This window comes from Cynocephalus volans, chromosome X (genome assembly GCF_027409185.1).
Source record: "Cynocephalus volans isolate mCynVol1 chromosome X, mCynVol1.pri, whole genome shotgun sequence".
NCBI classification, from domain to species: Eukaryota; Metazoa; Chordata; class Mammalia; order Dermoptera; family Cynocephalidae; genus Cynocephalus; species Cynocephalus volans.
This window is the reverse complement of record NC_084478.1, coordinates 157373341-157386241: the sequence shown is the minus strand read 5'-3', so window position 1 is coordinate 157386241 and position 12901 is coordinate 157373341. Positions and strand designations below refer to the sequence as shown.

Sequence of the window (12901 nt, the reverse complement as noted above, 5' to 3'; positions counted from 1 at the left end):
TGTGGGAGAGAAGATATAAATTTATGGTTTAATGAATAACTTCAAGATGCAGGCAATCTGGGGAAAGTTTCAAGTTCTATGCAAGACTGCCTACAGAAGTGAAAGTAAATGTATTTTCCTTAAATTGCTCAGTAAGTACAATTTCACCATATCTTTTCTCTTAGATGTTAGTTTCTAAAGATGGAAGTCCCTAATTTGGCTCTGTTTGTCGAATTTTCACTTGGTTGTAGTATTATTATGTGGATCCCTAGCTCTCTTCAAATAATTAAATTTAATCCTCCAGGTATAAATTTCAGACACTTGTTAAATTTGGACACACAGACCTGGCCTAAACCTGTTCATTGACCAGTACTTGGGGCCTGGGCCTCTGTGAAGACAGAGGAACTAATAAAGCAATAATTCTCCAGCCTTAGAAAGATCCAGTTCAGTCTAGAGGCTTGGTGCACAACTGCTATTAAAGATGGCTCACTAGGACAATGGTTTGTAATGAAAATGCTGGGGAAGCAATAAAGATCACATTTCCCCAACATGTTACATATTAGAATGGAAGTGGTGGTGGTGTACTTACCAGAAAATACCATGGAAACAGGCCCCCTTTAACATTGCTAAAGATAATGTAAATTGTCACAAATATTTGTATAGAAGGAACCTGACAGGATATATTAAAATGTAAAAATGCTCATAATTTTTGACAGCATTTCCACTGTTGGATATTAATCACATGTACATAAAGAAAATGGTACATACATATGCTTTTTAAAAAAAATTATTGACACATAATTGATTGTACATATCTGTGGGGTACCTTCTTGAATATCAATACCTGTGTGCAATATGTAATGCTCAAATCAGAATAATTAGTATATTCAACATTACACAATGTAGACATTTTTGTGTCCCTTTACAAATCTCTCACTAACCTCCCATCTCCCTCTCTTGCCCACCTCTGGTAATCTCAGTTCTGCTTTCCCCTTTTGAAAGTTCAGCGTATTATTATTTCTTTTGTTTGTTTGTTTATTTTTCTTTTTAGCTCCCAATTGTGAGTGAGGTCATGCAATATTTCTTTTTCTGTGCCTGGCTTATTTCACTTAATACGGTTTTCTCTAAATTCATCCAGGTTGCTGTGAATAACAGAATTTCATTATTTTTTATGGCAGACTACTATTCCATTATGTAAATATACCACATTGTCCTTATCCAGTCATCTGATGACAGACATTTAGGTTAGTTCCAACTCTTGATTATTGTGAATGGATCTGGGAGTGCAGGGTAATCCCATATCCATTACTTTGGGTATATGCCCAACAGTACGATTGCTGGATTGTATGGTAGTTCTATCTGTGGCTGCTTGAGATACTTCCATACTGTTTTCCATAATGGCTGCACTAAATTTCAGTCCCACCAACAGTGTACGAGGGTTCCCTTTCTCTGCATCCTCGCCAGCATTTGTTACAGCATTTGGCTGTAAGTATGTGGGTTGATTTCTGGGTTCTCTATTCTAGTCCACTGGTCCGTGTGTCTGTTTTTATGCCAATACTGTGCTGTTATGTTACTATAGCTTTGTAGTATAGTTTGAAGTCAGAGAGTGTTATGCCTCCAGCTGGTTTTTTTTGTTTGTTTTGTTTTTTGCTCAAGATTGCTTTGGCTATTTGGGGTCTTTGTTGTTCCATATGAATTTTATAATTGTGTGTTCTATGTCTGTGAAGAATGCCATTGGTATTTTGATGGGGATTGCATTGAATCCGTAGATCACTTTGGGTAGTATGGACATTTTCACAATGTAAATTCTTCTAATCCAAGAGCATGGAATATTTTTCCCATCTTTTTGTGTCCTCTTTAATTTCTTTTTTTTTTTAACATCTCAGCAGTGATTTACTTTCACAGAACCTTGCACAGAGACATTATGCTCAAGTCTCACTAGAAAGGAGTCAACTTGAACATTTTTCCCTTTCTTAACACAGCACAAGCCAATGGCCAGCTAGACATTCAGATCCACAGCTGCATGTTGAATAGAAGGGAGCAGCATCAAACACAAAAATTCAGGCCCTGGTTTTATGTGCCTTTAATACTTGTTTTTCCTTTCCTCTGTGTTCAGTAAACAGGATTTTTTTTTTTTTGATAAGGCTTTTTGTAGATTTTTGTTTTCCTTTTGTATTTATCATGTTTTTAATTTCTTCTCTGAGAAGGAATTTTCTGAATCTTTGTCTTCCAATTCAACCCAGTGCCTTTTGAGGCCACTGTGACCATGAACAGCCTTGCTGTTGTCTGTGGATGGGGGGTCAGTGAGACCCTCTCTTGTTCCAGCATTGGGAGTCTCACAGGCCATTTCAGATCAACAACAATATGTGCATAGGGGTGTCCCTGTCAGGGACAAGTTATCATGGTCAGTGTCTGAATGTCCTGGGGAAGAGTAGGCCACCACCTCTAGCTCCCAAAAGTTCTTCCCATTGTTGTAGGTATGAGGAAGACAGGGATGTAAGTGTCCGTTATTGCTATTGGCACAGATGGCTCCTCTTTTCACTGTCTTCAGACTGGGTCCTGGGACAGTTAGCAGACCCATTGTTGAGAGTGGAGTCAGATGCCTTGGGGACAGGATGAGAGGGTTGCTCCTCCATTCAGCTGCTCAAGACCTTGCTCAGTACCTTTCCACTGAGCTGCTTGATTTCAGTGTTCCATAGAGCCACCATTGTTAGTGTCTTGATAAGTGCCCTCTGGTGCCTCTGCCCAAGAGTGGCCACTGTGCTCATAGCTTAGGCCATTGCTAGGATTTCTAGGAGAGGCCCCTTCTTTAAAAGCATCCTTGCTGCAGCCTTCAAGAGTCAGGTCCTAGTTCCTCTGGGCCATGGCTGTGTTTAGACAGGCTTGAAGGGGCTAGGGTTTTTTTGTGGCTGGTTCCTACTCTCCCTTTATCTGCATCCCTTGTCACTAGAGAGGTCTTTCCATCTTTGTTATTTCAGTGAGAGAAATAGGAGTAGCAGAGCCACTTGTAAGCTTTATAAATCTTTCACTCAACTGATTCTATGTCAGAAATTGGTGATGCTCAATTTGGCTGAATCTCCAGAGTGCAGGTGCTCCGCTCAGGAGAGGAGGTGGGGGAGGAGGAGAGTTTGTCCACTTTTATGTAGGGGTAATCATAGTTGTCTTCTCCAATGTAGGTGTTGGTGGGCTTGATTGAGGCACTGGGCCTCTCTTCTCAAGGTGTCTTCTGTCTGCACTGCATGACATTCTGCTGCCAAGTGGAGGCTCAGTGTTTATTCAACTCCTCATTCTCTGAGATTCTGGGGCTGCTGGAGCTGCCAGAACTGCTGGATTTGTCCTCAGGGTTAGGTGATCGACCATGGCCAAGGTATTCTCTTCAGAATCAAACTCGTTGGAAACAGCTAGGAGACATTTGTCCTGGTAGCATATCAGAGCGCTGCTGGTGAGAGGCTGCATTCTCACATGTGAGTGTTGGTGGAGCCGATGCCACCATGCTTGTTGTGGTGACCCGCCGGGGCCCCAGATGGAAGGCATTGTCAGCAGACTTGTCTACTGTGGTAGATGGGGAGCAAGGCATGGAAGCCAAGGATTCTGAGTCAGTATCGCGTGAGCACTTATTGACCCCAGCATGCAGGTGGAAGATAGTACTCTCAGAGGTCACTGTCTGAGTCAGAGCTCCAGACCTTGATCTCTGGGTGGACTGGGGAGTCAAAGAAGGCCATCATCCAGGGGTCTTCCTGGACTGACTGGTTGGCATAGTCATGTAACAGGCCACTCCTAATGTTTAGCACAAGGCTGATATACTCTTTGTGGGTAAAGAGGCAGCGGGAATCATCCTCAATCCAACCCTCAAGGTCTCCCAGTACATCCTGGCTGCTTGTATGGGCTCCAGAACTTGATCATCTTTTTTACTTGAGAAGAGCAGATCATGTAGGTGTGGGAATTAAATCAAACCTGGTTAACAATAGACCGATGCCCTTTCAGTACCATGAAGGCTCCCTCAACCACCATATCAACGCCTCATGCTTCTGGATATGCAGGAATTCTCCACATGTACAGTTTGAATTCATCAGAGCCTGAAAGAATATACTGGTCACAATTTCCTGCAAAACAGCAGCTTTTCATGGTACATAAGTTGAAGTAACCCTGATTGTCAAACTGGAACACAGGCAGGTGAGAGTGCATGTCACAGAGAACAGGTGACGGGTGACATTGCAGGGCCAGGAGGTGGTCCCTTTGCTGTTGAATTCCACACTCATGCCACTTTGGAGGGATAGTTTGCCACCATAGCACAGAGAGAACTCTGAGGTTTTTGAATATCCTGGAGTCCCACTCCTTCCTTTCAATTAGCTGTGGCCAATAATCTGGGCTCCACAGGGTTAAACATGACACTGAAAAGCTGATGGATAGTTTGCCAGGCAGAAGGGCTCTCCATAGGGAGACTCTCAGATGTCCCAAATGAGAACCCAACCATCATCTGAAAGACTGGAAAAAATGCTGTCATTCACTGGGCTCACCTACAAGCTATATACTGCATATTCACAAGCAAACACATCCAATGTCTCACCGCTTTCAGCATCATGGATCATAATTTGCTTATCACTTCCTCCAGAGAGCATTTTGGTGTTCCCACTGTTGAAAACCAGGCAAAAAATGTCAGAATGGTGCTCTCCTTTCAGCTGTGGGGGCTTGAACCTGGAGTGGATGGCTTCCTCCATGTCCTGTAGTAGAACCCAGTGGTCATCTCCTCCTGAGGCCAGACACTGGCCTCTATTGTTGGAGAATTCAATGGCATTGACACAGTCTAAGTGGCCGAGGAGCTCCTTCTTGTAGAAGTTCTGCAACCCCGCAGGTGTCTCCTCTGAAAATACTGAGTGAACAAAGAGTCCACACGCAAGCCCCGCTGGGACAAGAAGCTCACCACTGACCTCATTTTGCCTCCACGGCCAGCTCTCCTCTTCACGATGGAACTGACATGCCACACTTCCCTTGTCCTCATGTGCAGCTGCTACTCTCCACCCACCTAACCCTCCCCATTCTTTAATTTCTTTCAGCAGTGATTTGTAGTTCTCTTTGTAGAGATCTTTCAAAAAACTTACCAACTTAAAATTAGGGAAATATGATGTGCTATTATGCAGGCATTAAAAAAGTGAGTTAGATCTATAGCTATCAACTGGAAGGAATTTCCTTACACTATAATTTCTTTTTTAAGTAGAAGAATTTTAATTTATTTTTAAATTTTTATTCTTTATCATTACCATATTCATTATTAAAAATTGTGATTTTTTAATGTCCTTTAATCACCCTATCACTCCCCAAACCCCCTCCCTCCCTTCACCCATCTCTAGTATTCTTAGGTTTGTTCTCTCCTTCTGAAAACTCAATGTATTGTTGTGGCTCTTTCTTTCTTTCTTTCTTTCTTTCTTTCTTTCTTTCTTTCTTTCTTTCTTTCTTTCTTTCTTTCTTTCTTTCTTTCTTTCTCTTTCTTTCTTTCATTCTTTCATTCTTTCTTTCTTTCATTCTCTCTCTCTCTCTCTCTCTCTCTCTCTCTTGCCTTCTTTCCTTCCTTCCTTCCTTACTTTATTCTTAGCACCCAGTTGTGAGTGAGAACATGTGGTATTTCTCTTTCCTTTTCTGGTTTATCTCACTTAACATAATTTTCTCCAGACTCATCCACGTTGCTGCAAATGGCAGAATTTCATTCTTTTTTATGGCTGAGTAGTATTTCATTGTGTATGTATACCACATTTTCTTTGTCCAGTCATCCGTCTATGGACACTTAGGTTAGTTCCATGTTTTGGTTATTGTAAATAGAGCTGCAATGAACATGGAAGTGCAGGTATCCCTTCAACATGATGATTTCCATTCCTTTGGATATATACCCAGTAATGGGATTGCTAGATTATATGGTAGTTCTACCTGTAGTTATTTGACTAATCTCCATACTGTTTTGCATGATGGCTATGCTAATTTAGAGTCCCACCAAAAGTGTAGAAGAGTTCCCTTTTCCCTGTATCCTCACTAACATTTGTTATTCTCAGTCTTTTTAATAATAACCAGTCTAACTGGGGTCAGATGATATCTCAATATGTTTTGATTTGCATTTCTCTGATGACTAGTGGTGCTGAACATTTTTTCATGTAACTGTTGGTCATCCTTGCCTTTTTCCTGTTCTTAAGGGAAATGCTTTCAGCTATTGGTTTGTACCTGGTTTACACCTGGGAAGTTTTCTGTTATGTTTTCCTTGAATAGATTTTCAATGCCTTTTCCTTTCTCCTCCCCTTCTGGAATACCCATGATTCAGGTGTTTGTGTGCTTGTGGTTGTCTGCTAACTCTCTTAGATTTTCTTCATTTTTTTAAATTCTTTTTTTCTTTTTTTTGTGCCTGAGTTATTTCAAAAAGGCTATCTTTCGGGTCTGAAATTCTTTCTTCTGCTTGCTCTAGCCTGCTGCTCAAGCTTTCTATTCTGTTTTTCATTTCACTGAGTGAATCCTTCAGTTCTAGGAGTTCTGCTACATTACTTTTTAAGTTATTAATCCCTTTGTAAATTTCCTCTTTCATATCCTGGATATTTATTCTTGTTTCACTGTGTTTTCTAATTGATTCCTCTTTTATCTCTTTGAGTTTTCTTAAGATCATTGCTCAGATTTCCTTTTCAGACGTTTCATGCGTTTCCTAACTTGTGGGATGTGATACTTGAGAATTACCATATTCTTTTGGTGGTGTCATATCTTCTTGTTTATTTGTAGTTCTAGTATTTTTTTTTTATTATTGATCTTTGGTCATCTGGTAAGATATTTGTTCCTCCTATTATTCTGGAGTGGGCTACGGGGAAAACACTTTCTCATCTATTTGTAGACTTTGCTGGTGACTTTCCTTGTATGAATGCAGTTGAGTTTACGGTGGGCTGCCTCAGCTCCTGCTTGTTCAGTGTGTAGGCCTTTCTGGGGTTCAGTAGTGGGCTGGCAGCAGCGGCGACAAAAGAGTGCAAGATTGGTGCTCACCTGGGCTCTTGCTCAGATGGTGGGTGGGCCTTTCTGGGGCTCAAGTGTGGGCCAGCGGCAGTGGTGGCAGTGTGCAGGATGGCGTTCATCTGGCCTCTTGCTTGAGTGGTGGGCAGGCCTCTCTGGGGCTCAGGTGTGGGCTGGTGGTAGCAGTGGCAGCAGTGCACAGGACCGACACTCACCTTGGCTCCTGCTTGGGTGGTGGGTGGGTCTCTCTGGGGTTTGGGCATGGGCCAACAGCAGTGGCAGGGGTGTGTGGAACTGGCACTCACCTGGGCTCCCATTCTGGCAGTGGGCAGGGCTCTCCAGGCTGTGTTTCTGAGGAGGACGAGGAGGAGGAGAAGGCGGTTGGTGTGCAGTATGGCAGGGTGATGGCAAGGCTGGGTGGATGCATGTAAGAGTCTTATGAAAGGGAATTAACCACATCACCAGCCCAGACACCAGTTCCAGTAGCAGCCACCTCCTTAAAATATAATTAAGAGTGCGAACCCTGTGTAAAAGAAAAGAAAGGATTATACTGTACACACACACATTCACACAGATAGACATGCAGATGGACAGATGGACAGCTATATTGCTATCTATCTATATCTTTATGCAATCATAAAGAAAGTATTTATAATGATAAAGAATGAAATTGGTTTTTTTTCTTTATGCATCTGCAAATAGTTTAATTTGACAAGTTAAGAATATATTAATTTGAAATTTAAAAGTAAATTTAAAAGGCTGATAGTCTTCTGGTATTCTGCTCTACTTCCTCCACTAAGTTCCTGATGCCCTATTGAGAACTGCCATAGCAGGATGTGGTTCGAGGAACTCCAAATGCTTACACGGCCATTTGTACAAGAATATAGGATTTATCAATAGTAGTACTGAAGAGGGGCTTAGAGATTAATTCATAAAGTCTTTTTCTTTCCCAGATGAGGATACAGAGTTCCCTTTTTGGTCTGATATTCTGTGTGATTTCCAAGGCATTCACTCTCATATCCACTCTCAAGGCTTTTATGATAGCTGACTTCCAGTGGTTTACTCATGTGTCCTGCCCAACCATTTCCTCTGAATTTCAGACTGTTTTACCCGGAATTACTCAGAAGGGTTGTCTTCTGCCTCCCCACCACTACTTTCTTAAACCCACTATCATTAGATGGTTTTCCTCATAATCCGCTGAAATTATTGTTTTCATGGCCACCAATAACTTCTATGTCAATAGTTTAATTTTAATAGTCCTCAGATTGCATCTTGCTTGAATAATGAATAATATTTAGTGCAGTTTATCCATTCTTCCTCCCTGAAACATTCTCTTCCTCTGCCTTTGATATGTTTATCTGCATGTGATAATTAGAACTACAGTAGCCACCTTTTATTCATGACACTATTATTCCCCACATTGAATATGGTATAGCAGGAAAAAAAATTAACCTTGGCTTTGATGATGCAACTGAGTTGCTTATTTTATTAAATTAATTAAATCTGAAATTGCTCATCTCTGAACTCCTTGCTGTGTGGTAGAACAACTTTTACTGATCTTTGGAAATAGTTTCAGTTGACTCTTCTGTTAGTTGCAGCAGAAATCACTCTAATTTATATACTCCCAAATATATACTTCTGGCCCACACTTCCCTGCTATAGTCCATACTCTATATTCCGCTGCCTACTTGGTATTTCCACTTGAATGTCTAATGAGCATTTCAAATTTAACATGTCCAAAGCTGAAGTCATGTTTAACACAGCCTCTTGAAACTTGCTTCTCCCACAGCTGTCTCCTGTCTTAATAAATGGCACTTCACTGGTAAAACCTTCTAATACCATTACAACCAGGATATCCCAATTCTTTACAATATTGTGGTAGATTGAATTTGTTCTTCACCTCTCTCTGCTTCCACATCCTTGTCATGGTCTTATTGTGGAAGGAGTTTATTTCTCCATCTCTGTTTTCTTAAGCTTGGTCTTGTGACTTGCTTCATCCAGTGCCATGTGGGTAGAAGTGCTTGTGTGCCAGTCTAAACACTCAGTTTTAATAGTCCTTATCTCCTTATGCTCACCATTCTGCTCCTCTGCCATCTCCAAGAGCATATGCCTAGATCTCCTGCAGGCCTCAAGTGGAGAATGAGAACCTTGTGAAGTGGAATGACATATATTCCACAGCCTGAAGCAAAGCTTCCCTAGCCAACCCTCAGGCCTGCTGTTGAGAAGCAGATCTATCTCACTGAGACCAAACTCAATCATACAGAAGTGAGCAATAGGAAATGAGTGTTGTGATAAACCTCTGAATTTGGGGTGTTTTGTTACATGGTAATTCCTGATAGATACACATGACCTGTAAGTATACTAAATGATCTGGCTTATTCTTCTCTCCAACCTCATTCCTATAACTCTCCTCCTTGCTCTTTACTTATAAGCCTCATATCGGCCTTGTTTCTATTCCTCAAACATGTTGAACTAGAGTTCTTGCCTCATGGCTTTTGTCCTGACTGCTCCCTCTGCTAAAGAATCCTTTCCCCAGATCTCTGCTTTGTCTACTCATTATCATTTAATTTTTCTTAGCTCAAATGTCACTTCCCTATAGTGACTTTTCCCCAAACTTTATCTAGTATTGCCTCCAATCCTCCATTTTCTAATAGTTTACTTCAATTTATTTCCTCCATAGCACTTACCATCATCTGAAGTATTATTATATTTTTATCTGTTTGTTTTTTACACCCCCCAACTATAATGTGAGAACCGTGGGGGCAGAAATTTTATTACTGTGTCTCTCACTCTTCCAGTGTCTGGCACATGTAAGCATTCATGAAGTTATGAAGTTATGTAAACAAGAGATGGTGGAGGTTTTCATAGGCTAATTTGCATTACACAATAACTCTTTAGTGCCAGCTAAAGAATTTTAAGTGCTAATTATTTTACAGCATATAATGTTTTCATAATACATAATATATCAGCAGAAACCTTGTTTATTTTTTCTCTCATCTGAAAAGTGGAAAAAATAAAGGAATAAAGTGGCTTTTCTATAATCATTTACATTTTAAGAAAATAAATATTTTGAAAGACAAAGATATTGCTTGTAGAAATAGGGGTATGAACTCAAAACTCACCCTAGACACCAGAAAAGGCAGCCAGAGCCCTGCAGAACTACATGGAGACTTTGCAAAGAAGCTGACTCCACCCCAAAGCAAATCAAAATCCTAAGGACCTTAAGATAATGTCAAGGGTGAGAACAGACACCAGACAGAGCCTTGGCAAGATTTTGCACCTGTCTCCTTGCGTGGAGCCCCCATAACTCACATCCCCTTCTCTCCTGCTTTTCACTTACCACATTCAATTCCCTCAATCCCCTCTTTAAAAACGTCTCAGTAAAAGTGAGCTTTGAGATGGGTTAATCTATCATCGTCATGGCTTCCCTCATCACCAGCATTTGACTTTTGAGTCTTTTGTTTGTTTAGGTGGTGGGAAGCCAGACTTGGGATCAGTAACAACCTCACCACCTTATCATTTTCTGTCGTGAGGACATTAAAAATCTACTTTTTAAATTAATTTTAAAATATAAAATACACTATTACTAACTGTGGTCAACATACAGTACAATAGATCACCAAAACTTATTCCTCCAGTCTAACTGAAACTTTGTACCGTTTGATCAACATTTTTCCTTTCTCCGTCTCTCCTCCCCTCCACCCCCAGGCTCTGGTAATGACCTTTCTTTTCTCTGTTTCTATGAGATCAACTTTTTAAAACTTTATATATAAATAAGATCAATAAGATCACACAGTATTTGTCTGTCTTTCCGTGGTTTATTTCACTTTGCATAGTGTCTTCCAGTTTCAGCATGTTGTCACAAATGACAACATGACTGAATAGCATTCCATTGTGTATATATACCATATTTTCTTTATTCATTCATCCACTGATGTGTACTTAGGTTGCTTCCATATCTTGGCTATTGTGAATAATGCTGGATTGATAATGGGGGAGCCGATATCTCTTTGACATAGCAATTTCAATTCCTTTAAATATATATCCAGAGGTGGAATTGCTGGATCATGTGGCAATTCTATTTTATTTTATTTTTTTGAGGAACCTCCATACTGTTTTATAAAATGGCTGCAAAATTTAAATCTCGACCAACAGTGTACAAGGGCTTTCTTTTCTCCACATCTTCCCTGACACTTATCATTTGTCTTTTTGATAATAGCCATTAAAACAGAGGTGAGATGATATCTCATTTTGGTTTTAATTTGCATTTCCCTGATGATTAGAGATGTTGAGCATCTTTTATGTATCTGTTGACCATTCATATCTCTTTTTTAGAAAAATGCCTGTTCAGATCCTTTGCATACCGTTTCTGTTAAAATAGCAATTTTTATTATTTTAATTGAGTGTTTTGTTCTTGCTGTTGAGTTGTTTAAGTTCCTTATATATTTTGGGTATTAGCCCTTACCAGAAATAGGGTGTGCAAATGGGCTGCCTCTTCACTCTGTTAATTGTTCCCTTTGCTGTGCAGAAGCTTTTTAGTTTGATGCAAACTTATTTGTCTATTTTTGTTTTTGTTGCCTGTGCTTTTGGAGTCCTGACCAAGAAATCATTGCCCATACTAATGTCTTGAAGCTCTTCCTCTATGTTTCCATCAGTAGCTTTACAATTTCAGGTATTACACTTGTCTTTTTGTATATAGTCTAAGATAAGGGTCCAATTTTATTCTTCTGCATGTGTATATTCCATTTTCTTAACACCATTTATTAAAGAGACTACCTCTATCCCCATTGTGCACTTATGTCAAAAATCAATTGGCCATAAATACTTGGGTTTATTTCTGGGTTTTCTATACTGTTCCATTGGTTGATGTGTCTTTTTTATTCCAGTATTGTGCTGTTTTGATTACAATAGCTTTGTAATATATTTTGAAATCAGGGACTGTGATGCCTCCAACTTTGTTCTTTTTGCTCAAGATTCCTATTTGGCATCTTTTCTGATTTCATAGAAATTTTAGATTTATTTTTTCTATTTCTTTGAAGAATGATAGTGGAAATTCATAGGAGTTGCATTGAATCTTTAGATTACTTTTGAGAGTACGGACATCTTAACAATATTAATTCTTCTAATCCATGAACACAGGTGATATGGGTTGAATTTCCTTTCCAAAGCTCATGTAGGAGCTTGATTTTCAATGTGGCATTGTAGAAAGATGAGGCCTTTAAGGTATAACTGGTTTGTGAGGACTATGTTCTCATGAATGGATTAATTCATTTATGGAATAATTGTTTAATGGGTTATCATGGGTGTGGACTGGTGGCTTTATAAGGAGAGCAAGTGAGCACATAACATCTCTCTTGCCACTCTTACTATGTGATGCCCTTTGTTGCTATGGGACTCTGCAGAGAGTTCACACCAAGAAAAAGGCCTTCAATAGATGTGCCCCTCAACTTTGGACTTCCCAGCCTCCAAAACTGTAATATATTAACTTTATTTTCTTATAAATTACCCAGTTTCAGGTATTCTCAGTGATAGAAAAAACTAATACAATGGGATGTCTTTTTATTTACTTGTGTCATCTTCAAATTTTTTCATCAATGTTTTATAGTTTTCAGTGTATGGATATTTCACCTCTTTGGTTAATTTTACTCCTAGGTGTTTTATTTCCTTTAATGCTATTGCAAATGGAATTCTTTTCTTAATTGCACCTACTTATTTATTCAGTCTTTTAGTACTGTAGAATCAAGCTCTATTTGCCAAAGTAATGTTATGTTAGTGTTAATTGAATGTGGAAGTATTAAATTAAAAAAATCACTCTTTATAGATGATATCAACTGTATAAATAATATTTTATATGCTACTTTCAACAATATTTCATTTTTCTGTGTGCCCTGGTAAATACAAGAACACTAAAGAAGAAGCTTCTAATATACCGTATTTCATCTCTCAAAGA

The 12901-nt window shown here is 39.6% G+C and overlaps 1 pseudogene; it reads right to left on the bottom strand.

Moving 5' to 3' along the window:
- Positions 1–2158: 2158 nt before the first annotated feature.
- Positions 2159–4936, bottom strand: LOC134367751 (DDB1- and CUL4-associated factor 5-like; annotated as a pseudogene).
- Positions 4937–12901: the final 7965 nt, after the last annotated feature.